The 27,218-nt window shown below is 46.5% G+C and overlaps 1 protein-coding gene and 1 non-coding gene across 2 annotated transcripts in view; both read left to right on the forward strand.

Annotated features, from left to right (window-relative positions):
• Nucleotides 1-1,217: 1,217 nt before the first annotated feature.
• LOC103189094 (adhesion G protein-coupled receptor L1) overlaps nt 1,218-27,218 on the forward strand; it is an 87,375-nt gene continuing 61,374 nt past the window's right edge. The window contains exon 1 of the mRNA XM_042344686.1: nt 1,218-1,392. The gene's annotated coding sequence lies outside the window, so the exon portion shown is untranslated. The remainder of the gene's footprint in view (nt 1,393-27,218) is intronic.
• On the forward strand, nt 5,927-6,000 carry trnap-ugg. The gene has a single exon. It is a non-coding gene; the product is annotated as a tRNA-Pro (tRNA).

Genomic DNA, 27,218 nt, shown 5'->3' on the forward strand with positions numbered 1-27,218 from the left:
CCATGCAAATTATAATAACAATTATGATAATCCTTGCATCTGATATAGAACCTTATCACATTGAGATATCTCAAAGCTCTTTACAGAATATAGTAAAGTGGATTGACTGTATTCTATGGGTGAAACGTGGCAACCAATTGTGCACAGCAGTGTCCCAAAACAGTCGTGGATTAAGTGACCACATTTTTAGTATTTTTTTGGAGTGATTATTATCCCTTGAAAGCGAACCGCCAATCGACTAACAATCAGGTTCCTACTTACTGCTCGTGTGCGTGGAATAAGGAAACTAACCTAAAGTTTTGTCCCGTCCGGGAATCGAACCGAGGTTCTCTCGTTTGTGAGACAAGAGCTCTCAGCACTATGCTATAGGACGCGAAGGGATATACTGTCACGTCTAAGCGCTCTGGGACGCTATCCTGCATGAGGAGCGCTATATAAATGCAAGTTGTTGTTGAAGTGTAATGACTGTGTGTTTTGTGAGGGTGCGAAAGGTGGCAGTCAATTTGACACAGCGACGCCCCACAAACAGCCGACGCTGAGTGAATCTCTCAGTGCTGAGGGGACAGCATTCCTGCCAGGAAAGTCCACCCCGGGCTTTGTGTCTCCCCAGCGTGTGCCGGCAAACCCCGTGTATCCGCACTCGGCCACAGCCGCTTCCCACCGCGAGAGGGACGGGGACTGACCGGGAGGGAGTGCTGAGAGGCTGAGATCTCCCTCTGTCTCCATTTCCATCCTTTTCTCTCCTCTCCCTTTCCTTCCCCTCCTCCCTCCCTCCCTCCCCCTCTCTCTCTCTCCCCCCCTTCCTTCCTCCCTTCCTTCCTCTCTCTCTCTCTCTCTTCCTTCTCTCTCTCTCTCTCTCTCTCTCACACACATTCATTCTCTCTCCTGCAAAGCGACACGTCGAGGCAAACGCTTGTGTTATTCACAAAAACCCCGTGGATTAAAGCTCACGGCTCCAGGAAAGGATGCAACCTTGACATCAGGGATTGAACAAGGAACAAAATAACCACAGCATCTATGTTTTTTTTGTGGGGGGATTTGTGTGTCGAATCGCCTGGAAAATTGAGATCAGATTGGGAGACTGATCTGAGGACTTTTTTTATGTATAGATATATACATATATATATGGTTATTTTGTTTTTGCAGAGGCAGAGAGGGAAGAGTGAGATAAAAGAGAAACAGACAGACAGAGAGAGAAGCCATCGAGATCTGATTTGGAAGGAAAAGAAAAGCGACCTTGGATTGAATATTGCTGTACCTATTGGCTTGACATCATTGCAGATGGTTTGAAAGGGATTCGAGCGGCTTCACAGAGGGAAATTGCTGTGTTTTTACCCCCCAAAGAGGTGATGGTGAGGCGGCTCACAGCCTGGACAGACCTCAAACACCCAGGTAAGTAAGTCACCAGCGTCTTCATTCCTTCTCTGTGTGTGTGGTGTGTGAGAGAGAGAGAGAGAGAGAGATCTGTCCAAGGTGCGCAAAATACCGCAAATACCATAGCCCCAATTCTCCCGCAAAGCCTGACTCCCCTCCATCTCGCTCTCCTTTCTCTTCGTCCCTCTCTCACTCCTTCCTCCTCTCACCTCTCCTCTCCTTCCTCTCCCCCTTCCTCTGTCCCCCCCCCCCACCCATTCTGTCACCCACGCAAACTGCTCACTGGGACGGACCCGCGCACATTTCTGCACCGCACAATTCTGGCCGATTTCATCTTTCATGCAATTAAACCCCTGCTCTCTCTCCCCTCTATCTCTTTCTCTCTCCATCCCTCTCCCCCCCTCTCCCCCTTACTCTCCTCCCCCCTCCCTCTTTCTCCCTGTCTCTCTTTCTCCCCATCTCCTTCCTCCTCTATCTGTCGCCTCTATCTTTCTCTTCCCACCCCTCTCTCCTCTCTCCTTTCTCTCTCTTTCTCCCCATCACTCTCTCCTCCTCGAAATTCCCTGAACGCAAAAAAGACATATTCCGCCCTCCCCCCAATCACACACACAGACATGATCAGCTCTCTCCTCCCCCCGCAAAAAATCCCATCCCGCAAATGGGGAACGGGTACCCAGGGACTGGGGGGGATGAAGGATGGAGGGATAGAATGGGGGTGGGGAGAAGGATAGTCTCCAATTTGAGGTTCTCTCCCTTCCTATGGTCAATCCACCCCACCCCCCCCACCTCCACCCCCGCACAGACAGACAGACACACACAATAAATAAATCTTCACATTATTTCTGGCTGCTTTTGCGATTTTGAATCCAATCTCCAATATGAATTTCACCAACAAAATATACAGTCAATACCATTTATAGTATATCTTGTGAAGCGCTTTGAGACATCTTGAAGATGTGATAAGGCGCTGTGTCAAATGCTAGGATTATTATTATTCATTTCACGACAGGTGAATATTGCAATATCCAATTCATAAAATGAGAGGTTGCTCTTGAGAATGGTTCTGCAAGAGAAACAGACAGACAGAGAGAGCGACATGGAGAGAAACAGAGTCAGCAAGAGAGAGAGCAAGAGAGTCAGGGGGAGAGAGAGAGAGACAAAGAGAGAAATGCAATTCAGAGTGAATTGTAACCTGGGGAGATGGTGGAACACAAGAATTGAGGGATTTCAAACCCTGATTTCTCATTCGCTCCTTTTCTTCTCTCTCTCTCTCTGTCTCCCATCCTTCTCTCTCCCTCTCTCCCCCCCTCTCTCACCTCTCCCATCCACACCCCCATTATTGTTGAGGGTCCGTCGGTCCATCCATCCACCATCCAAGCATCCCCTTTCTCCCACCATTCCTCTCCTTCTCTCCTCCTCCCCCTCTCTCTTTTTTCCCCTCCACCTTTCTCCCTCTACCTCTCTCCTCCATCTCTCTCCCCATCTATCTGCATCATCTCTTTCCCTCCATCGCCTTCATCTCTCCTATCTCTCTCCCTCCATCCCTCCTTCTGTTTCTCTCCCTCAGTCTCTCCCCCATTGCTGTAGCCAATAACAAATACCTTGCAACACATATTTTGTGCAAATGCAACAAATCATATCAAAGCTATGACCTGCGGTTGTTGCAATATATATATGTGTGTGTGTGTGCGCGTGTGTGTGTATGAGGGAGGGGGGAGAAAGGTTGTGTGTTTTTGGGATGGGGGGTGCAAGGTTTTTTGTGATTATTCCTGAAAACTATCCCCTCTCACCCTCTCTCCCCCTCTCTCTAAAGCACAGTATATTATTGCAGCTTTTAGCACATTGCAAATCTGTGCATTTCACGTGAGTGAAAGATTGCGAATAGGGTGTGTGTGGGGGAAATGTGGGAAAATAACCATTTGCCTAATATCTGACCCCATAAAGACTTGAAGTTAAAATTCGACAGTGCATTCAATGCGCACATGGATGTTAATGAGAGCGCTAAATAATAATAATAATTTGGTCACTCAATCCACTGCTGTTTGTGGGACACTGCTGTGCGGAATTGGCTGCTGTGTTTCGTCCACAAATTATACAGTCAATTCACTTTGTTCAATTCACTTTACAGTATATTCTGTGAAGCGCTTTGAGACATCATCTCAAAGACGTGATAAGGCGCTATATCAAATGCAAGGATTAATATTATTATTATACACTAGCTAGCGAACGAGAGACTGAGTGAGGCACACACACAGTATTCTCAGTGATGATGCCTATGGCAGCACTATAAAACCCTAGTACATCATGTCTGAGAATACTGTGTGCAGACAGACATAAAATGAGCAGGAAATGGGAGACTGCAGCTATATATATATATATAGTCAAAATTCCTTGCAGAAAGGAAAAAACACAGGTGGACAACAACAGGAAAAAGTGCATCGTTCGCAAGGTTAGAGGCGTCATATTTTCAATCGATTACATCTTTTATGTGTATGTTAGTGTGTGTGCATTAGTGTAAGTGATAACACACAAACTAACACATACACAGAGCTGCTCATGCAGCAAAAGCAAAGTAGCATTTTTGTTAACGTTGATAATGCGTCCTTTTAATTGACTGATACTCACACACACTCACGCACACACTTTATATAAGCTGTAGATATGCGTAGTTACACTGTGATCGTTGCTTTGCGGTTCGCCTCTGCAGACAGACGCCAGCACATCACACCATGGCCATTTTCCCATTTCCTCCTCCTCCTCGCTGTGTCCTTTATTCCTTCTAGGTTTATATGATTTTTTAAAAAAAAAACTGCATTTGTCATTGGTGCACTGTGTGCAATGCTGCATTCTGTATGTGTGTGTATTTTCTGGGTATATATTTTCTGTGTTTGTGTGGGTGTTCATTCTGTGTGTGTGTGTTTCTCTCTGTTTGTTGTATGTGTGTGGCTGTGTGGGTATATTTTTGTGAGTGTGTGAATATTGTGTGTGAATTTTTTGTGTTTTTTCTGGGTGTATATATTTTTTGTGTGAGTATATTTTCTGCGTGTGTGTAGTTTCTGTGTGTTGAGTATATTTTTTCTCTGTATGTGTGTGTGAGAGCGAGATTATATTTTCTATGTGTGTATTTTCTGTGCGAGTATTTTCTGAGTGTGTACAATTTGTGTGTATGGTTGTGTGTGAGGGTATTTTATGTGTGTGTGTGTATGTATTTGTGAGTCTCTATGTGTGTAAATGTATGTTTATGTACAATTGCATGTTCAGTCCATTTTCCTCCATGTCTTTATGCAATATTAAGGAATGCAGATCCAATCCAGGGTGTACCCTTTGTGTCAGGCTGGGGCGAGGGGGGGACTGCGATGTTTCTTTGTATTCCTGTTTACACACATACACTAAAATTCCCCTCACTCCTTCCGAGGAATTGGGGTGTGATTCCTTCCTTCTCTTGCTCTCTCGCTCTCTTCCTCTGCTTCAGCCAATGGTAGCCAATGCTTTAGCTAATTCCAAACTGACCACCTCAATTCCTCCCCCCCCTCCCCCCGCTGGCATAATCTCTCCATCAACCACCTCCCCCCAAATACTCCCCTACAGTCACCACACCCAGAGTTGGGGGTGATGTTTCACTCCATGGCCTGAGCAATTGATGTGGCTAAATCACTAGTAACTGCATTTTGTGTCACTGGCTCAGTGGGTAGCATCTCGCCTCTTGAGTCAGAAGGTTGTGGGTTCAAACCCCTACATTGTCTAAATAAAGAGAATTTAGTAGGGAGACTTAGGCCACGTCAATCAATTGGGTGTGACCTTGAATGTGTTTGTGTGTGATTGTGCATGTGTGTGGGTTTGTACGTGTGTGTGTGTTTGTGGGTGTGCATGCATTTGTGCTTTTATGCACGCTTGTGCATTTGTGAGTATTGTATATATATGTGTGTGTTGGGGGGAGCACGGCATTGTCAAAGGTGCCTGTCCTTTGGATGAGACTTTAAACCTCAGTCCTCATCTGCGCCCTGTTCGGGTGGATGTTCTAGATTCCATCACGCTAGTGGAAAAGTCAAGTAAAGGTAGTTTCTCTCTGTCTCTCTCCTGGTGTCCTGGCCGACAATCACTCAGATAAAATCGGTTGCTCACTTCATAGCTGTTTGTGGGAATGTTGTGGCATTGCCTCGGTCTCCTGCAAAATACAGTCACTACACGTTAGAGTATACCCTGTGAAGCGCTTTGAGTGATAAGGAGCTGTAACCAATGTAAGGATTAGTATCATTGTAATGCCAGAAATGGACTCTGCCTCCCTTTTCAGCTCCTTGGACAGCGATGTAAATACTAGTTTTGTTGGTCAGCCGGGTATCTGACACCCATGGAAACCCATCACTATTGCTAAAGAGTCTCCAAACCCAGACTGAGCGTTCCCCACATCCCACCTACAAATGGACATTCTGTGTGTTGGAATGGAATGTGTACTCTCTCCAAAAAGCAATGCTGCTTATCAAGTTTTCACGCGCAAATTGGTTGCCGAGTTTCACCCACAAAACACACAGATGCTGCATTTTACAGTATATGTTGAGTCCTGTAGCTCAGTGGTTAGAGCACTCGCTTTGGAAGTGAGAGACCCGAGTTCGATTCCCGGCAGGTCAGGGTGAAACCTTGGGCAAATTTCCTTACTCCACACAGAGCCTAATAATCATCCCTCCAAAACAAAACAATAATGAATTGGTCATTTCAATCCACGACTGGTTGTGGGACTGTGCGCAATTGGCTGCCGCGTTCGCCCACAAATGTACAGTCAATTCACTTTACAGTCTATTCTGTGAAATGCTTTGAGACGTCTAGAAGACGTGAAAAGCGCTATATCAAATGCAAGGATTATTATTATTATTATCCTGTGAAGCGTTTTGAGATATCCTCCCGACATGAAAGGCGCTATATCAAATGTAAGAATTATTGTATGAGTATTAGGCATATGTTGTCAAGAGTCATGACTTGGAGAATTGGGTAGGAGGTAACTGCTAGAGTTTGACCAGCTAAAACCTATAGTTTTCCCATTGAGAGTGCAATCTGGCAGTCTTCTCGCTGCTTGTCAAGTTAGGACCTTCCGTTAAGAGCTGAGTTAACAGAACCTGAGTGGGATGACTCCCTGGGCCTAGTGACTGGTCTTCCCGTCCAGGTCCTGTCCATAAGTCACGATGGGCTACGCTGTCATCAGCAGTGAGTGCCCTGGAATACTGCGGACCTAACTGGCTCAGGAATCTAGCTCAGAAATTTAGCATACTAGACTTTCCTATCCTACAACTATCTTCCAATGAAAAGGGGATTTTTTTTACACCTTTTGATGGAAGTGCAATAAACTCTCAGGACAAAATAATATAAATTTTCGTCCACAAAACACACAATCAATTCAATTTACAGTATGTCCTGTGAAGCTCTTTGAGACGTTTCAATGATACAATAAGGCACTGGATTATTATTATTATCCTGATGTGGGGGGTTTGAACGCACAATCTTCTGACTTCAAGGCGAGAGCGCTACCGACTGAGCCAAGCCGATATTTGAGCTGCATCCATCATCCCTCTTTGTTCTCCCTGTATTTGCATTGTTTTGTGCAATCCACCTCTCTGCCAATCTGATTCCTGTTCACCGTTGCAAAAATGAGTGAGTGTACGCAATGGCAGGAGCAAGAGTGTTGTGTGTGTGGGCGGTGGGGGGGGGGTGGAGAGAAAATTTGCCATTGTGAAAACAAGGCTGCACACTTTTTCCTAGTGTCCTAGCCAATAATGCCCCAGATAAGGAGGAACCATGTAGTCAAGGCTAATGCTGTATTGCAGTATTGGGGAGAACTTATTGCTATGAGCTCCGCATCTGTACCCTGTGAAGGGCCTTGAGAAGTCCTCCTCAGGTGAAATGTCAAAGGCTGGCTAATATTTTTATTATTATTATGCTCATCATAGCTTCTCAAGATCATGAACAGGCAGTCGTACAGAGAGCTGCACCTCTCTGCGCAGGGACCTCAATCTGATTTAAGAGACAAAGTAATTATGACTGAAGGTAGCAACGGGCAATAACAATAATCCTTTCATTTGATGTAGTGCTTTTCACGGTGGAAGATTGTCTGAAAGCGCTTCACAGGATTTTCTTGTAGTGGCTGTGTATTTTTCTAGGCCAATTTGCACCAAGGAGTCGTGCTTTTTATTGGGGAGGGTGGGCCAGGATACTGGGAGAGAGAAACTCCCTTCTCTTTTTGAGTAGCGCCACGGGTTGAAAATATTAATCTTCCTGCATTAATTTTACCTTCTCTCTGCCCATCTCTCTGTCCATGTCTTAGCGTCTCCTATTCTCTCTGTTCTCTACCTATACCGTTCGCTCTCTCTCTCGCTCTCTTTCTGTCAGTAACAATGTGCCCAAACTCCGGGCCACATGTCAAAATCTGCTCTGAAAGATTTTTTTCACCTCCTCCCCCGTTTTTTCTCGTTCTCCAAAATGTCAGATAGGCAAAGGCGATAGAGAGAGCAGTGACGCAATGTGGGTGTTTGTGCTGCGTATTTCTTTATTTTATTAAAATGTTTTAGTAGGGGGTGCGCCGCAGGGTAATAATAATAATCCTTGCATTTGATACTGTGCCTTATCACGTGGTCGAGACGTCTCAAAGCGCTTCACAGAATATACTGTACAATGAATTGACTGTATTTTTGTGGGCGAAATGCGGCAGCCAGTTGGGCACAGCAGCGTCCCACAAACAGCCTTAGATTCAGTGATTATTTAATTAATTAATCACTGTAAAGTGAATTGACAGTCTTTGGTGGGCCAAGGAGCCAGAGGCAGAGAAACAGATTTGGAGATGCAGAGAGAGAGAGATGGAGAGAAGGAAATCAAATGTGGATTTAATGCAGCGCTTGAAACACCCCCTACACGCGCCCCCCCCCCCCCCACCCCCCCAAGTAATTCAGAGTGCTTTACATTTCAATAGCTCACTCTGCATAAATATCGCACCCTCCTCACCACAAAAGCCGTTGCTTTCCTGATCTAATTTACGCACTGTCTGCGTCATGCCTCTAAAATACGAAGCTGTAGAAATCTTTCAGTATCTAGACTGGCTTCGTAGAGATTTCAATCATGTAGACTCTTCTGCATTGCACGGCTGGCTTCTCGCAGTGTTTCGAAGCATTTGTCAATCGGGAGGACGTCCCAAGGCGCTGGATAATGAGGTATCTGAGAGTTTGGATCAGAGAGGGGATAGCGGGGGAGCGGACAGGTTGGGGAAGGTTCAGCAAGTCACAGAGGTAGAAGGGCAAGAACATGGGGGCTTTGAAGGCTTGGACATGGATCTGAACTCTGGGGGATGGGGAGCCAGTGAAATACAATGAAATAATTTTTTTTGTAAAAGTACAATAGCTGCCTACAATATACAGGCACCACACGTCACAGTATATCCTGTAAAGCACTATGAAATGGCCTCCTGAAGAGTTATTATTATTATTATGGTTGTTCCCTTGAGGAGAAATGCCGACAAATTCACTGTGACAGCTTGCGAAATCTGTGGAACGTTCCCCTTTGCATCCATTCTGCCTCAACCCCTACGCATCTTTGCCATCTTCAGATCACACCTTAAGACCTTTCTCTTCAACTATGCCCTTGGTCACTTCTTCCCCCCTCTCCCCGGTTCGGTGTCAGGCTCCGCCACTGTTAAGCGTTCCGAATGCTGTCTAATTACACGTTGTTGTTGAATTCAAATGGCACAATCTGAAGCCGTTTCACATCTAAAACCCACTGCTGTGCTCCTGTGACTGACAAGTGTCAACCGCAATCTCCCTGGGATTTGGCCACTTGCCTTAGTCCCCTGGTGATCGAACCTCAATATCCAATTTGTTGCACTGGGACAAATGCATTTGCTGAATGTGTTGTCCCATTGACTGAGACACAACACATCGCCAGCAAACAGTCTGTTTGTGTAAGTGCTTGTGAAGTCATGAAGCACATTGCACATGAGCACTCGCCTAACAAGGGAGAGGACCCAGGTTTTGGCTGCCGCGTTGGCGTACAACAACAACAACAAGATTACATTTGTATAGCGCCTTTCACATCGGGAGGACGTCCCAAGGAGCTGTGTGTATACAAAACACACAGTCACTCCTCTCCACAATAAAACCCCTTGAAGCGCTTTGAGAAGTGACTCTGGCACTTTCACTCCGTGAAAGGCGATATATCAAACTGAATAATTATTCTTCAGACCAGAGTTGGAAGAGCAAGTGTAATTTTGATAGGAAACATGACAGTGCAGGTAATGAGGGTTTAAAATATCACGGTATCAAGTGTCAGCCAGGCTCAGTAGTACCACTCTCGCCTCTGAGTCAGGAGGTTGTCAGTTCAAGCCCCCACGCCAGGACTTGGAATCACATAGTCTAAGCTAACGCTCAGCGCAGTGCTGGGAGAGCGCTGCATTCGCTCTCTCTCATTGTGTCCTGGCCAACAATCCCCCCAAATAAAATGGGTCACTCACTCCATGGCTGTCAGCGGGCACATGGCTGTGTGCAAATTGGCTGCCGTGTTTCACTCACAAAGCACACAATGGCTGCACTTTACAGTCAGTGTTTCCTATGAATTGTTTTGGGACATTCCTCCTGACATGAAAGGCGTTGTATCCAATGTAAGGAACTGTAAGGGACAATAATCGCCATAACATCAGCAGGACATTGTATGGTGTTTTCATGTGGTGCCTTTGGCCCTGGTACTGTGGATGGTAAGGCTGGGCACACAGAATACAGGCCACGATTGTCAAGGGATAAAGAGAGGAAACGTTTGCCATCACAGGAAACGACACAATGGAGGCCGAGAGGAAATGGGTTTGGAGAGATTTTACATCTGACTTCACCTCGTGCAAAGCTCCTGAGGGTGTGAGGGAATGTGTCCTTGAGGCATGGCTTAGTGTCAGGGTGAGGCCGTGTGTGTGTGTGTGTTATGTGTGTGTGATATACATGTGTGTTGGGATGTCCTCCCGATGTGAAAGGCGCTCTATAAATGTAATTTTGTCGTTGTGTTATGTGTGTGATACTCCACCACTGTGAAGCGCTCCAGGACACTACCCCACATGAAGGGAGCTATATAAATGCAAGTTGTTATTGTTGATAAATATATATATGTGTGTGTGTGAGATATATGATATGTGTCAACTTAGAATATGTGATTCCAAGTCCTGACATGGGGACTTGAACCCACAACCTTTTGACTCAGAGACGAGAGTGCTGTTACTGAGCCAAGCTGACACACACATGGGTTTCTGCATGTGTCCGACCTGCCCCAAAATTATTATTATTATTACGAAAACATTGCTGTGAGATAGTCCGAGTTAGCGGAGAGTGTAATCTGGCAAGCGAGAGGATCTGGTTTGGATTCCCAGGCAGGCCAAAATCTTAGGCAAGATCCTTACTCCACACACACACACGCCTCTGTTTACCTAACAGTAAGTAATAATCCGCTTGTTAGTCGATTGGGGGATCGCTTTCCAGGGATGAAAATCCCTCAAAAAAAAATGACACTCAATCCACGACTGTTTGGAGTTCACTGCTGTGCTGCCACGTTTCGCCCACAAATATACAGTCACTACACTTTGCTGCAGTACCCTGTGTGCGCTTTGGACGTCCTCCTAATGTGAAAGGCGCTGGACCAGATGTAAGGATTATTCTGTGTTCCCCGATCTCACTTCTCCTTTTCCGGCGGCTGTTCTCCTCCTTCCCCGCTGTTCGTAACTGTGCAGTGGGAAAGCCTGATGGATATAAGCCAATCTCCCTCCCCTCCCTCCCCCTCCCCTCTCCAAACAGATGTCTCATCTTAGCTCAGGATCCTCTCAGTAAAGTAGTAAATCCATTCACACACGTGCAACTCTCTATACATCTCCACTCTGCGTCTCATCTGAAGACGGAATCTAGACAATGCAGCGCTCCCCCAGCACTACACTGCAGCGTCAGCACGGACTGTGTGAGCTCAGAGTTATCTGCAGTAGTTTCTCCATTGCTGATTGTGTATTAGCGCAGGACTTGACTGTGCATTGACCTTCTGTGCTGGACTCCCTGAGGGGAAGAGATGCTTCACAGGCCTGATGTACAAAGGTTCAGCTCCAATTTCTTGAACCTGTCACTGACTCAGAACCAGCCTCAGACGTTGTGGGTGATGATGTACAAGTTGGGGCTTTATAGTCTTGATAACAACCGTCCCTGTGAGACGTCCCACCTGACGTGAAAAGCACTTTGTTAATAATAATCCTGGCATTTGATACAGCGTCTTATCACGTCTTTGAGACGTCTCAAAGCGCTTCACAGGATACACTGTAAAGTGAATTGACTATATTTTGTGGGCGAAACGCAGCAGCCAATTACATACAGCAGCGTCGCACAAACAGTCGTGGATTGAGCGACCACATTATTATTAAAGCAAAGAGGGCTCACAGGCTAAATCTAGTTGGAATTCCGTGCTCCCTGGTTTATCACAAACCTTTTCTTAAGGGATTATTTTGTTGTGTGACGGCAGTTTCTCCCAATGTCCTGTCCAACCGTCTCCCAGATAAAAATTGGTCGTTCGCTTGGTGGCTGTTTTGTGAGACGTCGCTGTGCGTGAACTGGCTGCTGCATTTGCCCACAAAACATACACTCTCTTTGGAACAACAACAAAATAACTTGGGACGTCCTCCTGATGTGAAAGGTGCGATTATTTGAGGTAATAATCCTAATATTAATAATGATAATACTATTAACTCTAGCATTTGAGAACTTTTCACGTCAGGAGGACGTCTCAAAGTGCTTCAGAAGATTGATTGTCGAGTGTAGTGACTGTTTTTTGGGAAAACACGGCTGCCATCCAGCACACACCAAACTCACATAAACAGCTGTGAGATGAATGACTGATTTTAACTGGAGGGAAATGTTTATCACCAACAACAACGTCGTATTGATATAGTGCCCCTCACGCAGAGCAGTGCCCAGACTGCTGTGTTGGCCAGGGCCAATGTGTCATTGTGATATTCCTGAGTGTGTCAGTTACCCACTCGGTATATCTGCTTCCTGTTACTCATTGTGTGTATGGTATTATTCAGTATATTTACTCCTGGTTTTTCACTGTGCCTGTGATATTACTCATTGTATCAAATAAATAATAATTCTTGCCTTTGTATTTTGTGTCTGATACAGCGCCATTTATGTCGTCAAATCGTCTCAAAGCGCTTCACAGGATTTACTGTAAAGTGGTTTGTCTGTGTATTTGTTTGAAAGACACACAGATATTACAACAAAATGCAGCCATTTACTGTCTTGGCAGCTGTACTTCCTGACACCAGCTGTGCTGTACAAGTGAGATAATTCCTCCCTCTTTAACAGGACAGGAAATAATAATCCTTGCATTTGACACAGCGCTTCACAGGATATACTGCAAAGTGAATCGAGTGTATATTTTGTGGGTGAAAGGAGGCAGCCAATTGCGCACAGCAGAGTCCCACAAACAGTCGTGAATTGAGTGACCAAATTATTATTATTATTTTTTTGAAAGGATTATTACCCCGGAAAGCAATCCACCAATCGACTAAAAAGTGGGGTTCCTACTGACTGCTAGGTAAACAGAGGCGTGTGAGTGGAGTAAGCAAACTTGCCTAAGGTTTCTCCCTATCGAACCCGCATCCTCTCACTTGCGAGGTGAGCGATCTAACCACTGAGCTACAGCTTCCTGATTCCCAGATCCGGGTTATAACATTATTGAAATGAAATGTGGATTCCTGTCTTGGAACCACAGCATAGAGCAAGGCCTTTGAGACCATCATGTCTCTGTTCAGAGCGATCCTTTCAGTCTCAGCAGCCGTTCAGCGTGAATCAAAGCTGCCTTAATCCCACTTTCCTTTGCCGCTGTTTCTATCTGGCTGCTCAGTCTCTACTTCCACCAAAGAGAAAGTTGATCCCTTTAGCTCGCCTCTCTCCTGTAACTCTAATCTCCATGATCTTATTGTAAAGCCTCTGAGATCGCCCTATCCTGCTGCGCTGTCACGTCTATTATTTCTAACATATATCTGCTGAATTCCAGGCTCCTAGACTCCTACGAGGTCCTAGCTTCTACCTAACCCATTGCCAGCACTCTACCCTCTGAGGCAGAAGGCTGTGGGTTCAAATCCCACTTCACCGTCTAGTCTGACGCTCCATTACAGTACATTGTTGGAGGTGACGTTAACCTGTCTGCCTGTCCACCTTCAACCCTAGTCACAACGTTGTGGGTTGAAGGAAACGTGTCAGTTGTTGGGATGTTCATTGCATTGGTCACTTATTATTAATAATAATAATATTTGCAGAGCCTTATATCTTCGAGACGTCTCAAATTGCTTCACAGGACATACTGTAAAGTGAATTGACTGGATATTTTGTGGGCAAAACGTATCATTTAAGGTTACTATTTAAGCACTCCGAGATGCTGCCCCGCGTGAAGGGTGATATAAAATGCAAGTAGTTGTTGTTGTGTCACTGAGACCAATGGGTAAACTGGACAGGTAATCAGGGTTTCATCTCAGTGCAAAGGAGAGAAGGCTGGAAATGGCACTGAATTGGAAACTGGAAATCTGAAACTGGGAATGAGGATCTGGGAATTGAATTTAAGCATTCTGAGATGCTACTCCGCGTGAGGGGCGCTGTATAAATGCGAGTTGTTGTTGTTATTGAATTGGGAACTGGAAACCGGGATCTGGAACCTTGAAATTGAATTGAAATCTGGGAATCTGGATCTGGGAATTGGTAACTTGGAAGTAGCATCTGGGAATTGGGAGTGTTATTGGGAAGCCTGTGACATGCCGTGCTTTGGATGAGATGTTGAGCTAAAGTCCTGCCTCCCTCTCGGGTAGAGAAGGGAGTTCCTCTCTCAGTGTCTCGGCTGACAATCCCTGGATAAGGTTGGCCATTTGCTTTTTGACGTGGCTGTTTGTGTCCAAAATGGCGGGCATGTTTATTTACTTTACTTTAAAAGCAATTGTCAACTTGACAATTCTGATGAAGTGAATTGAGATATTGTGATGTCTAGCTTCTCTGATACAGTCAGTGGCTTTCATGTGCAAAATGCCATCAAATATGCATGTTCTTCTATCTTTTGTGTCCACAGGAGAGGTTCCTCTTGAGCTTAGCCTGACCTTCACTGACTCCTGATTCCTGGCTATTATTACATTGCAGGCCATACGTACAGCGCCTGGAGGATCACATCTGGAGGATATCTCAAAGCACTTCACAAGATTTTATTGCAAAGTACAGTCAGGGTGTATTTTACAGACGGCAACAGCCAATTTACGCACAGCAACAGCCCTGCAAACAGCCGTGAAGCGAGTGACTAATGTTTATCTGGGGGGATACAGTAGAGTGGGGAATGTTCCTGAGGAAAGGTTTGTCTTCAATCACTCATTTTAGCACCTTTGGCATCTCCAGTCCCTTTGTCAATGTCAGGCAATGTGTACATCTAAACCCTCTACTGCTTCTCGTCAAAGCTGTGCTCTCCTCTCTGTCACCATCTGTCTGTCTGTCTGTCTGTCTCTGTGTCTGTCTGTCTCTGTGTCTGTCTGTCTCTGTGTCTGTCTGTCTGTCTGTCTGTCTGTCTGTCCCATTGTTGACAGTTGATCCTTGACTCCTTCCTATCAACCTGAGGGGTCTCCAGGGCTCTGTTTTGTATCAATTTTCCACAAAAATGATCTTCCCCACTCATCACCCAGTCCCCTGCACTACTATACTGGTCATTTATAGGAACATACAAACAGGAGGAGGCCATTCAGCGCCTCGAGCCTGTTCCGCCATTCTATTAGATCACAGCTGATCTGTACCTGAACTGCAATTCCCCCCCCTGTCCCGTATCCCTTGATCCCCTGACTTAACAACATCTGTCCACCTCAGTCTGGACAATGCAAATGGATCCAGCCATAATCCACAGCCTTTTGGGAGAAAGTTCCAGATTTTCGCTAGGCTTTGGGTGAAAAACTGCCCCTGATTTCACCCCTAAATGGCTCTAATTTTGAGACATTGCCCCCTTGTTCTGGATTCTCCACCAGAGGAAATTGTTTCTCTGTAGATTTAACTCTCCATTGATCCGTGTCCTTCAGACTGACCATCCCTCGTCTCCATGTCTCCCATTCCTGTCTCTGGGCTGGGCTTTGAACTCCTCCCGGCTGTTTGATGGCCCAGTGAGGTTCTCTCCTTTCACTGCTTCAAAGTCTCCTCAATGCCTCTCGCGAGGTTTAACAGCCGCTCGCACCTCTGGCCTCTGATTGACATTCCCACCTTTCTACCTCCTTTGATCTCGAGGCTTCATCTCTTCCATTACTGAAGCTGCCTCCAAAACACTGACTGAATAGATAAAAGCTTTCAGCCGACCTGCGGCTTGCTCCCTGCAGGTTCATCCCAACTCCATTCCTGTGTAGCTCTAAGCTCCCAGAGAGCCGGACGGGGGTGGGAGGGGATGCCTCAGAGACAGAGACTGTGGAGGGTTGCAAAGGTGAGGACCAGGATCTTGAACTCAATGTGCAGATCCCCATCCCTCAGTGCATTGGGATTGAGCAGGGGAGGGAAGGAGTGAGAAAGGGAGAGTGGAAGGGAGGGAGGAAGAGAGAGAGGGAGGGAGGAAGAGAGTGAGGGAGAGAGAGAGAGCGAGGGAGAGAGAGAGAGGGAGGAAGAGAGCGAGGGAGGGAGGAGCAGGGATGTGGAGAGACAGACCTAAACAGACAAAGGAATGGAATCTGTGTGTGGAAACCCCAGGAAGGGGAGTGAGGGAGTATTTACATAGCAACTCAGCACGTCTCCACAGGAAAGCTTTGCCGAGGGGCAAACTGAAGCCGGGTTCCATCCTCTCTCAATCCTGGCAAAGTGCTGTATAACATCTATTGGCAGCTTCACGTCACAGAGCTTCTCTCAGGACCAATAGCCTGTGTGTGTTGATGTTACAGCAAAGAAACAGCAGGAGACCATTTGGCCTATTTTTTGTCACAAGATCACGAGATGGGGTTTGGATGAAGAAGACCCTTCAGCTCATCTGATCTCATCACTTCCAGGACCCCCGCCCAACCAGCCCCCCCATCACAGCATCAGCTGCTTTTTACACAAGTCCCAGTGTCCTGCCCTCAAATCCACCCCCCCTTCCTGCCAACCCTGTTCCTATCCAGTTGTGTCAACAAAACAGCGACACATTGCATTTACACAGCGCCTTTCAATCGGGAGGACGTCCCAAGGCACTGGATAATGAGGTATCTGAGAGTTTGGATCAGAGAGGGGATAGCGGGGGAGCGGACAGGTTGGGGAAGGTTCAGCAAGTCACAGAGGTAGAAGGGCAAGAACATGGAGGCTTTGAAGGCTTGGACATGGATCTGAACTCTGGGGGATAGGGAGCCAGTGAAATACAATGAAATAATTTTTTTTGTAAAAGTACAATAGCTGCCTACAATATACAGGCACCACACGTCACAGTATATCCTGTAAAGCACTATGAAATGGCCTCCTGAAGAGTTATTATTATTATTATGGTTGTTCCCTTGAGGAGAAATGCCCACAAATTCACTGTGACAGCTTGCGAAATCTGTGGAACGTTCCCCTTTGCATCCATTCTGCCTCAACCCCTACGCATCTTTGCCATCTTCAGATCACACCTTAAGACCTTTCTCTTCAACTATGCCCTTGGTCACTTCTTCCCCCCTCTCCCCGGTTCGGTGTCAGGCTCCGCCACTGTTAAGCGTTCCGAATGCTGTCTAATTACACGTTGTTGTTGAATTCAAATGGCACAATCTGAAGCCGTTTCACATCTAAAACCCACTGCTGTGCTCCTGTGACTGACAAGTGTCAACCGCAATCTCCCTGGGATTTGGCCACTTGCCTTAGTCCCCTGGTGATCGAACCTCAATATCCAATTTGTTGCACTGGGACAAATGCATTTGCTGAATGTGTTGTCCCATTGACTGAGACACAACACATCGCCAGCAAACAGTCTGTTTGTGTAAGTGCTTGTGAAGTCATGAAGCACATTGCACATGAGCACTCGCCTAACAAGGGAGAGGACCCAGGTTTTGGCTGCCGCGTTGGCGTACAACAACAACAACAAGATTACATTTGTATAGCGCCTTTCACATCGGGAGGACGTCCCAAGGAGCTGTGTGTATACAAAACACACAGTCACTCCTCTCCACAATAAAACCCCTTGAAGCGCTTTGAGAAGTGACTCTGGCACTTTCACTCCGTGAAAGGCGATATATCAAACTGAATAATTATTCTTCAGACCAGAGTTGGAAGAGCAAGTGTAATTTTGATAGGAAACATGACAGTGCAGGTAATGAGGGTTTAAAATATCACGGTATCAAGTGTCAGCCAGGCTCAGTAGTACCACTCTCGCCTCTGAGTCAGGAGGTTGTCAGTTCAAGCCCCCACGCCAGGACTTGGAATCACATAGTCTAAGCTAACGCTCAGCGCAGTGCTGGGAGAGCGCTGCATTCGCTCTCTCTCATTGTGTCCTGGCCAACAATCCCCCCAAATAAAATGGGTCACTCACTCCATGGCTGTCAGTGGGCACATGGCTGTGTGCAAATTGGCTGCCGTGTTTCACTCACAAAGCACACAATGGCTGCACTTTACAGTCAGTGTTTCCTATGAATTGTTTTGGGACATTCCTCCTGACATGAAAGGCGTTGTATCCAATGTAAGGAACTGTAAGGGACAATAATCGCCATAACATCAGCAGGACATTGTATGGTGTCTTTCATGTGGTGCCTTTGGCCCTGGTACTGTGGATGGTAAGGCTGGGCACACAGAATACAGGCCACGATTGTCAAGGGATAAAGAGAGGAAACGTTTGCCATCACAGGAAACGACACAATGGAGGCCGAGAGGAAATGGGTTTGGAGAGATTTTACATCTGACTTCACCTCGTGCAAAGCTCCTGAGGGTGTGAGGGAATGTGTCCTTGAGGCATGGCTTAGTGTCAGGCCGTGTGTGTGTGTGTGTTATGTGTGTGTGATATACATGTGTGTTGGGATGTCCTCCCGATGTGAAAGGCGCTCTATAAATGTAATTTTGTCGTTGTGTTATGTGTGTGATACTCCACCACTGTGAAGCGCTCCAGGACACTACCCCACATGAAGGGAGCTATATAAATGCAAGTTGTTATTGTTGATAAATATATATATGTGTGTGTGTGAGATATATGATATGTGTCAACTTAGAATATGTGATTCCAAGTCCTGACATGGGGACTTGAACCCACAACCTTTTGACTCAGAGACGAGAGTGCTGTTACTGAGCCAAGCTGACACACACATGGGTTTCTGCATGTGTCCGACCTGCCCCAAAATTATTATTATTATTACGAAAACATTGCTGTGAGATAGTCCGAGTTAGCGGAGAGCGTAATCTGGCAAGCGAGAGGATCTGGTTTGGATTCCCAGGCCAAAATCTTAGGCAAGATCCTTACTCCACACACACACACGCCTCTGTTTACCTAACAGTAAGTAATAATCCGCTTGTTAGTCGATTGGGGGATCGCTTTCCAGGGATGAAAATCCCTCTAAAAAAAAATGACACTCAATCCACGACTGTTTAGAGTTCACTGCTGTGCTGCCACGTTTCGCCCACAAATATACAGTCACTACACTTTACAATATATGCTGTGAAGCACTTTGAGATGCCTCGAAGATGTGATAAGACGCTGTATCAAATACAAGGATTATTATTATTACTGACCAGCTGGACGTTGGTTGCTCCTCTCCCCACGGCCTGGTGCCTCTGTGCAGTGATTTGTGGTGTAGCTGGGCTGGGCTCCCAGCAGGCCATCAATCACAGCGCTGACATCAGGGGAAGCTCCAACTAACCTGCATGATGTTGACGAGATGGTTGGATAGTTACCTTCACAGCCTGTCAGACGCATAAGTATAGCCGGGATTAACACTCTGCATTTCACACCAAGACACAGCCGTGTGTTTGATAGTTTCTGCTGGTACCTGGAGACGTTAAACCAAGCTCTCCTCCCGACCCCATCCCCGTTCTCTCTCTCTCTATGTCCTGGCTGACAATCCCCCCCCAGATACAAACAGTTCATTTGCTTCATGGCTGTTTGTGGGGACTTCGCTGTGCCCAAATTGCCTGCCGCATTTGCACACAAAACATACAGCCACTACACTTTGCTGTAATAATAATAATAATAATCCTTGCATTTGATATAGCGCTTTTCACGTCTTCTAGACGTCCCAAAGCGCTTCATAGAATATACTGTAAAGTGAATTGACTGTATATTTGTGGGCGAACGCGGCAGTCAATTGCGCACAGCAATGTCCCACAAACAGTCATGGATAGAAAATGACCAATTTATTACTATAGTACCCTGTGTGCACTTTGGGACGTCCTCCTAATGTGAAAGGCGCTGGACCAGATGTAAGGATTATTTTGTGTTCCCCGATCTCACTTCTCCTTTTCCGGCGGCTGTTCTCCTTCTTCCCCGCTGTTCGTAACTGTGCAGTGGGAAAGCCTGATGGATATAAGCCAATCTCCCTCCCCTCCCTCCCCCTCCCCTCTCCAAACAGATGTCTCATCTTAGCTCAGGATCCTCTCAGTAAAGTAGTAAATCCATTCACACACGTGCAACTCTCTATACATCTCCACTCTGCGTCTCACGCCCTTTTCTCTCCCAAGTCCACTTCCTGCTATTTAACTCCCATTGTATAGAATCCCAAAGACCCAAATTCCTTCATTTATACATCTGGACGCCCAGCAGTAAAATGAGTGACCGAATTTATCTGGGGCATTGTTGGCCAGGACACCAGGAGAGAGAGGAAGAGAAACTTTTCTTTTCCAATTACGTTGTTGGATGCTTAACATCCACCTGAACAGGGCACATCATGATCTCAGTAATAATCCCTGTATTTGACACAAAGGACATCTCAAAGCGCTTCACAGGATTTTACTGTAAAGTGTAGTGACTGTGTATTTTGTTGGCGAATACGGCAGCCATTTTGCACACAGTGACATCTCTTAAACAGCCATGCAGTGAGTGACCAATTTTATCTGGGGGATTGTCAGCCAGGACACCGGGAGAGAGAAACTCCCTGGGGAGATGGGGAGTGAGGTTTAACGTCTCATCTGAAGGACGGAATCTAGACAATGCAGCGCTCCCCCAGCACTACACTGCAGCGTCAGCACGGACTGTGTGAGCTCAGAGTTATCTGCAGTAGTTTCTCCATTGCTGATTGTGTATTAGCGCAGGACTTGACTGTGCATTGACCTTCTGTGCTGGACTCCCTGAGGGGAAGAGATGCTTCACAGGCCTGATGTACAAAGGTTCAGCTCCAATTTCTTGAACCTGTCACTGACTCAGAACCAGCCTCAGACGTTGTGGGTGATGATGTACAAGTTGGGGCTTTATAGTCTTGATAACAACCGTCCCTGTGAGACGTCCCACCTGACGTGAAAAGCACTTTGTTAATAATAATCCTGGCATTTGATACAGCGTCTTATCATGTCTTCGAGACGTCTCAAAGCGCTTCACAGGATACACTGTAAAGTGAATTGACTATATTTTGTGGGCGAAACGCAATTACATACAGCAGCGTCGCACAAACAGTCGTGGATTGAGCGACCACATTATTATTAAAGCAAAGAGGGCTCACAGGCTAAATCTAGTTGGAATTCCGTGCTCCCTGGTTTATCACAAACCTTTTCTTAAGGGATTATTTTGTTGTGTGACGGCAGTTTCTCCCAATGTCCTGTCCAACCGTCTCCCAGATAAAAATTGGTCGTTCGCTTGGTGGCTGTTTTGTGAGACGTCGCTGTGCGTGAACTGGCTGCTGCATTTGCCCACAAAACATACACTCTCTTTGGAACAACAACAAAATAACTTGGGACGTCCTCCTGATGTGAAAGGTGCGATTATTTGAGGTAATAATCCTAATATTAATAATGATAATACTATTAACTCTAGCATTTGAGAACTTTTCACGTCAGGAGGACGTCTCAAAGTGCTTCAGAAGATTGATTGTCGAGTGTAGTGACTGTTTTTTGGGAAAACACGGCTGCCATCCAGCACACACCAAACTCACATAAACAGCTGTGAGATGAATGACTGATTTTTAACTGGGGGGAAATGTTTATCACCAACAACAACGTCGTATTGATATAGTGCCCCTCACGCAGGGCAGTGCCCAGACTGCTGTGTTGGCCAGGGCACCTTCTCTTTTCGAATAGCGGGATCTTTAACATCCACCTGAACAGGAGGGAAGCCAGGTCTTGGGAACAGTGAACAACGATAACTTGCATTTAAAGCGCCCCAAGACGCTGCCCCGTGTGAGGAGCACTACAGAAATGCAAGTTGTTGTTGTTATAGTGAAACCTTCACATGCACACAGCATCTCGGAGCTCTAAGCAATAGTGGAGCGTGCCGCTGAGCCAGGGGAGAGAAGGGTGGTGACCGAGGTCAAAGAGGGGATTTGCGGAGACGGAGGGGTTGAGGCAGTGGGTGGTGAAGGAGCTGTGCTTGGCAGTGCCAACCCACAGCAAGGCTGGGATTGTTCACAGTGGGGAGGGCGGGGGATGAGGTACGTGCTTTAATTCGCTGGGGGTAAAAATTAATTCCATTCGGGGGTTTGCTTTGAGCTGCAGTCAGCAGTCAGGCAGAGATGAAATCACACGCTAATGGAAAAAAAAGGGAAAGGTGGAAAACAAAGGCTCTGGGCAGACAAAGGGGTGATAAACAACAGGCTGTACTTGCTGTGTTGTGTTGTTCCCTGCACCAAAGCCACACACACACTCACAAAGGGAGCTTTAGCCTCTCTCTCTCTCACCCCATCGCTGTCTCTCTCTCTCTCTGGGGTGAACAACGCTGCACTCTCCTCTCTGCCATCTATTCTTTACTATCATGAGCAAATGAGATCGATTTCTGCCAGAAAATAATATCGGGGATACCTTATATACCGCAGTTTGGGACACGACATGTCAAGCGACTGCCAGGATGGTGGAAGGCAAACTGGATGGAGCTTGGTCTTCTTTGGCCTAGCAAATTCTTATCTTCTTATGTTCTTAAGCGCAGCGAGCATGTATTTGCAGGCAGACTCGGCAGCCATAATATAATAATATTAATAATAATCCTTGGATTTGATGCAGTGCCTTTCACATGGGGAGCACATCTCAAATTGTAGTGAATAATAATAATAATCCTGATATCAGTTCACTTTGCAGTATATCCTGTGAAGTGCTTGGAGACACCTCGAAGACGTGATAAATCATATCAAATGCAAGGAGTATTATTATTATTTGATATAGTGCCTTTCATGTCGTTCAAACATCTCAAAACGTTTCATAGAATATACTGCAAAGTGTAGTGACTGAGTGTTTTGTTGGCGAAAGTGAGTGATTTTATCTGGGGGACTGTCGGCCAGAACACCGGGAGAGAGAGAGAGGAAACTCCCTTTTCTTTAATGTATTTAAGTTAATCTGGGCAGCTCATCGGACTTTCCCTAAGTAAATAAACAAATAAATAAATAAATTCATAAAACATTTATGATATAAAAGTTTATAGATTTGCACTTTGATGTAATCGTCTATTAAAGTCTCTGATCTGCAAAGTTCAAAGGAAGGAGATTATTGCTGAGCGGAGTATTAAACACAAATACTTTTCTCTAAATAAATACTCCCATGAATCCTTGGTTAATTTAACACTTTGGCAAATTGAAATAGCTCTGAATAAATAATAAGGGCTTTGAGCTCCAGGCTGACACTCCAGCCTAGTGCTGGGGGAGCACTGCATTGTCGGAGGTAAATTGGTCATTCACTTCATGGCTGTTGGCGTGGTATAGAGTAAGGAAACTTGCCTAAGGTTTGCCCTGGCCCGGAGTCGAGCCTGCGTCCTCTCACTTGCGAGGCGAGCGCACTAACCACTACACACTACAGGTTTTGAGAATGTGACTTGTATTGGCTTGTGAGGGAGGGGGGAGAGGGAGGGAGGGTGTTGGAGGCTGAGGACAGAGCTGGTTTCGGGCTGTTCACCTGCCGTAGATCACTATTGATTCACCTCCCGTTCATAAGGCTTTTAGATTCCATTATCGTGCCTTCCATTTGCCGGAGACATATATCTCGGTGTCAACACTGAGCAGCAATTACACTGATGGTCGTGTGAATTTGACAAGAGGCAGGATCAGTGTTGTCTGGTCAATGGAGCAGTAAAAGCACGTGGCTGAGAGCCTCAGCGTCCTTCAAGCCTGGGTGAAGCATTGAGGAATACTTTGTGATTTCCAAACCGATCCAACGTGATTCTTGTCTGCAGGGAATGTGTCTCCGGCCAGCCTGGGCTCAGTTGGTTTCTCGCTCAACTCCCAAGTCGGGCTGAGGTGAGTGGGGTTTTGGGGGCTGAGGACGGGAGGGGGTGCTGATGGCAACCAACTGAGCTAATACTGTCACTCACGGGATGTTCCTTGACGTGTTGAGTGTTGGGGCTATCAGTTAAGAGAAGATGGTGGTTCAGGGAAAGGAAAGGCATTTTGGGGAAATAAATCACTTTAGTAACAGGGTCAGATACAGGAACACGAGCAGAAACTGAGGAAATTACACGGTGGAGGAGGAAGCAAGGTGGTCGGATAATTGTGAATTAAGTAACCAGAGAAGCTTTGATGGATGGAATAAACAGGTTTGGGAGCTGGAGAGATGCATTTCTGGAGCAAGTAGAGAGAGAGAGAGACCCGTGTCTAAAAGGCTTCTCACTGACAGCCCGGCTCAGTGTTTGTGTGTGTGTCAGTGTGTGTCAGCCCGACTCAAATTGGTGGCACTCTTGCCTCTGAGGCAGAAGGTTGTGGGTTCAAGTCCCCTACGTCAGGACTTAGAATCACATAGTCTAAGCAGAGCTGCAGTGGGGGAGTGAGCACCAGCACAGACATGATGGGGTGAGAGCAGTGACTGAGTTTCAGAGAATGAGGGAGTATGTGAGAGGAGGACACAGGTCAGAAACAGACAGATTTCATACCTCTGAGAAACGTGGCTTCCAATTAAACGCTCTCACGGATTGTGAGCTGAAAGAACAGAGAGGATGGAGAGCTAAGAATCAGTCTATATCTCCATGCAGCACAGCTGGGTCCTTGCAGTCAGCTTGGATCAGTTGCTCGCTCTCTCCTCTCTGGGTCAGAAGGTCGTGGGTTCAACTCCTTGTGTAAAGTGCTTTCATGTGCTGGATGCTTGGACTATGAGTTATTAATAATAATCTTTACATTTGATATAGTTCTCATCACGTGGTTGAGATGCCTCAAAGTGCTGCACAGGATATACTGTTAAGTTGTAGTGACTGTATGTTTTGTGGACGAAATGCGGCAGCCAATGACGCACAGCAGTAAACAGTCAACACAAACGGTCAGGAGAGTGAGGGACCAAATTTAAAATTTTTAAAATTATAAGCCCCCTCCCCCACATTAACACATACAGATTCCCCCGCACACACAGCCCCCACACACACTAACACACACAGCAATCTGAGCTTGGGTTTGTGCATGTGAAATGCTGTATTATTGATGAGAGCTATGAGGCTGATCTCAGTCGAAAGTTCAGCTTTGTTGCTGAGAGAAAACACTCGTTCGTCTACCCCAACCCACATGCTGCTCCCCCAACTCCCTCCCCCCAACCCTCCCCGCCTCACTGTGAAAAAATCCTTTGTCCTCTTGCAGAAGCGTTCATTAACCAGCTTCCCGGCAATGATGTTCCCATTTACCATCCGCTTCCCCGAGCCTTGATTTTATTTGATGTTTCCGCTACCTACTTATCTCTCTGTCGTGGTCTTACCTTCTCTCCCTTTCATCTGTTCATTTACAGCCTCTGCCTTTGTTACACAGCTCTGTGTCCAGCTGCTCCTAGTGTATACACCGCACTGACTTGTCCCGCCTAACAATCCTTCCTCCCCATCCCACCCCCCGCGATATAATCGTTCACTCACTTCATGGCTGTTTGCGGGGACGTCGCTGTGCGCACATTGCCAAACACACAGTCACTATACTTACAATAAATCCTGTGAAACACTTTAAAAAGCCCTGATTTCTCCGGGTTAGATACTTTGAGATTACGCCAACTCACTGATTGTCGTCCTTTCCAGCTCATCTAGAACTCTGCAGCTCATGTCCTCTACCACACCAGACTCCGTGACCCCACCCTCGCCTCGCTCCACTGGCTTCTCTCTGCCTCACCCCACATTCCTTTCGCCTCGCTCCCTCCCTTGCCTCCTTCAAGGCCGGTCTCAAGACCCTCCTCTTCTAACGCTGTTTCGGTTACCCTCCTACCCCCATTCACCCTGCCCTCCAACCCCTCCTGATCTCAACTCCCGGGTCAGGTCTAAATCCCTGACCAAAGTGAAAGGTGCTGTGTAAATGTAGGGATTATTATTGTTGCTGTGTTGTTGTGGGGCTGAGGGGAGAGTGTGCCTGCCTTTGGGGAGAGAGAATACACATCACTCATTAGCAGAGATTTCCATGTGTGAGTGGAGCTGTCAATCTGGTTTGGAGATTCTTAAGGTTGATAATAAAAATAATCCTTGCATTTGTTCCTTGCATCGTTGAGATGTCTCAAAGCGCTTCACAGGATGTACTGTATATTTTGTGGGCGAAAAGCGGCAGCCAATTGCACACAGCAGTGTCCTACAAATAGTCGTAGATTGAGGATCAAATTTAAAAATGCCCCCCCTGGAAAAGCAATCCGACTATCGACTAACAAGCGGGTTCCTACTTGCTTCTCTTTGACCGAGCCTTCAGCTCCCCTCTCGACTGTCTTCCCCCTCCTCGCTCCCTCCCTTCCCTCCCCTCACCCTGACCATTTCCCCCCTCCTCGCTCCCTCCCTTCCCTCCCCTCACCCTGACCATTTCCCCCTGCTCGGGTCCTGACCCAACTGTGCAGCGCCTTGGGACGTCCTCCTGGCGTGAAAGGCGCTTTATAAATGGAATCTTATTGTTGTTGTTGTTGTTGCTGCTGCTAGGTAAGCAGACGCGTGTATGTGGAGTAAGGAAACTAGCCTAATATTTTGCCTAGACCCGCCCAGGAATCAAACCCAGGTCCTCTCACTTGTGAGGCGATTGTTCTAACCACTGAGCTACAGGACTCCACAATATAGGATATTCCTATTGCCAGCTAAAGCTGCACGGAACCAGGGTTGTGAAGCTCCTCTCTGGACAGTCAGCGATCAGCAGATTGTGCTGCTCGCTGGCCCCAGTCCCTGTCAGGCTCCGTCTCCTAATCCATCTATTACTGTCTGTCTCCCTCCACCGCATCCCCCCCCCCCCCCCCACACACTCTCTGGCCGCTGGGCTTGCTTTATGACAGTCCTCTTGCTCGTGTGATGACAGATTTGCTTTCAGTCATTAAAACATTAAAAACCGAGATTAAACCCATGACATAAGCCACCCTCTCGCATTCCCTGTCCTTGTCCCCTCAGCTACTGGCTGTCCGCACTGCCAGCCCCCATTGCTCTGCTGCCTGCACAACGGAGGAACAGGAGAAAGCCAATCAGCCCCATTCTATTATGTGAGCTCCAAGTCCCAATATGGGGCTTGAAGCCACCACATTCTGACTCAGTGGTGAGAGCACTACGACTCTACGAGGCTGACACCTCTATGAGCCGATGTAGACTGATGGATCAAATGGCCTCCTTCTGCGCTATACATTTCTATGATTTATTTCTCCCAGTGTCCTGGCCGACAATCCCCCAAATTAAATTGCTCGCTTACTCCATGGCTATTTGTGGTACGTTGCTGTGCACAAATTGGCTGCTGAGTTTTGCCCACAAAATACAGTTACTACACTGTACAGTAAATCTTGTGTAAATCACACTAACTATCCAGTGCCTTGGAACTGTTTTGCTGTTGTCCTGTATCCTGT

This window comes from Callorhinchus milii, unplaced genomic scaffold, assembly GCF_018977255.1.
Source record: "Callorhinchus milii isolate IMCB2004 unplaced genomic scaffold, IMCB_Cmil_1.0 Scaffold29, whole genome shotgun sequence".
Taxonomy (NCBI): Eukaryota; Metazoa; Chordata; class Chondrichthyes; order Chimaeriformes; family Callorhinchidae; genus Callorhinchus; species Callorhinchus milii.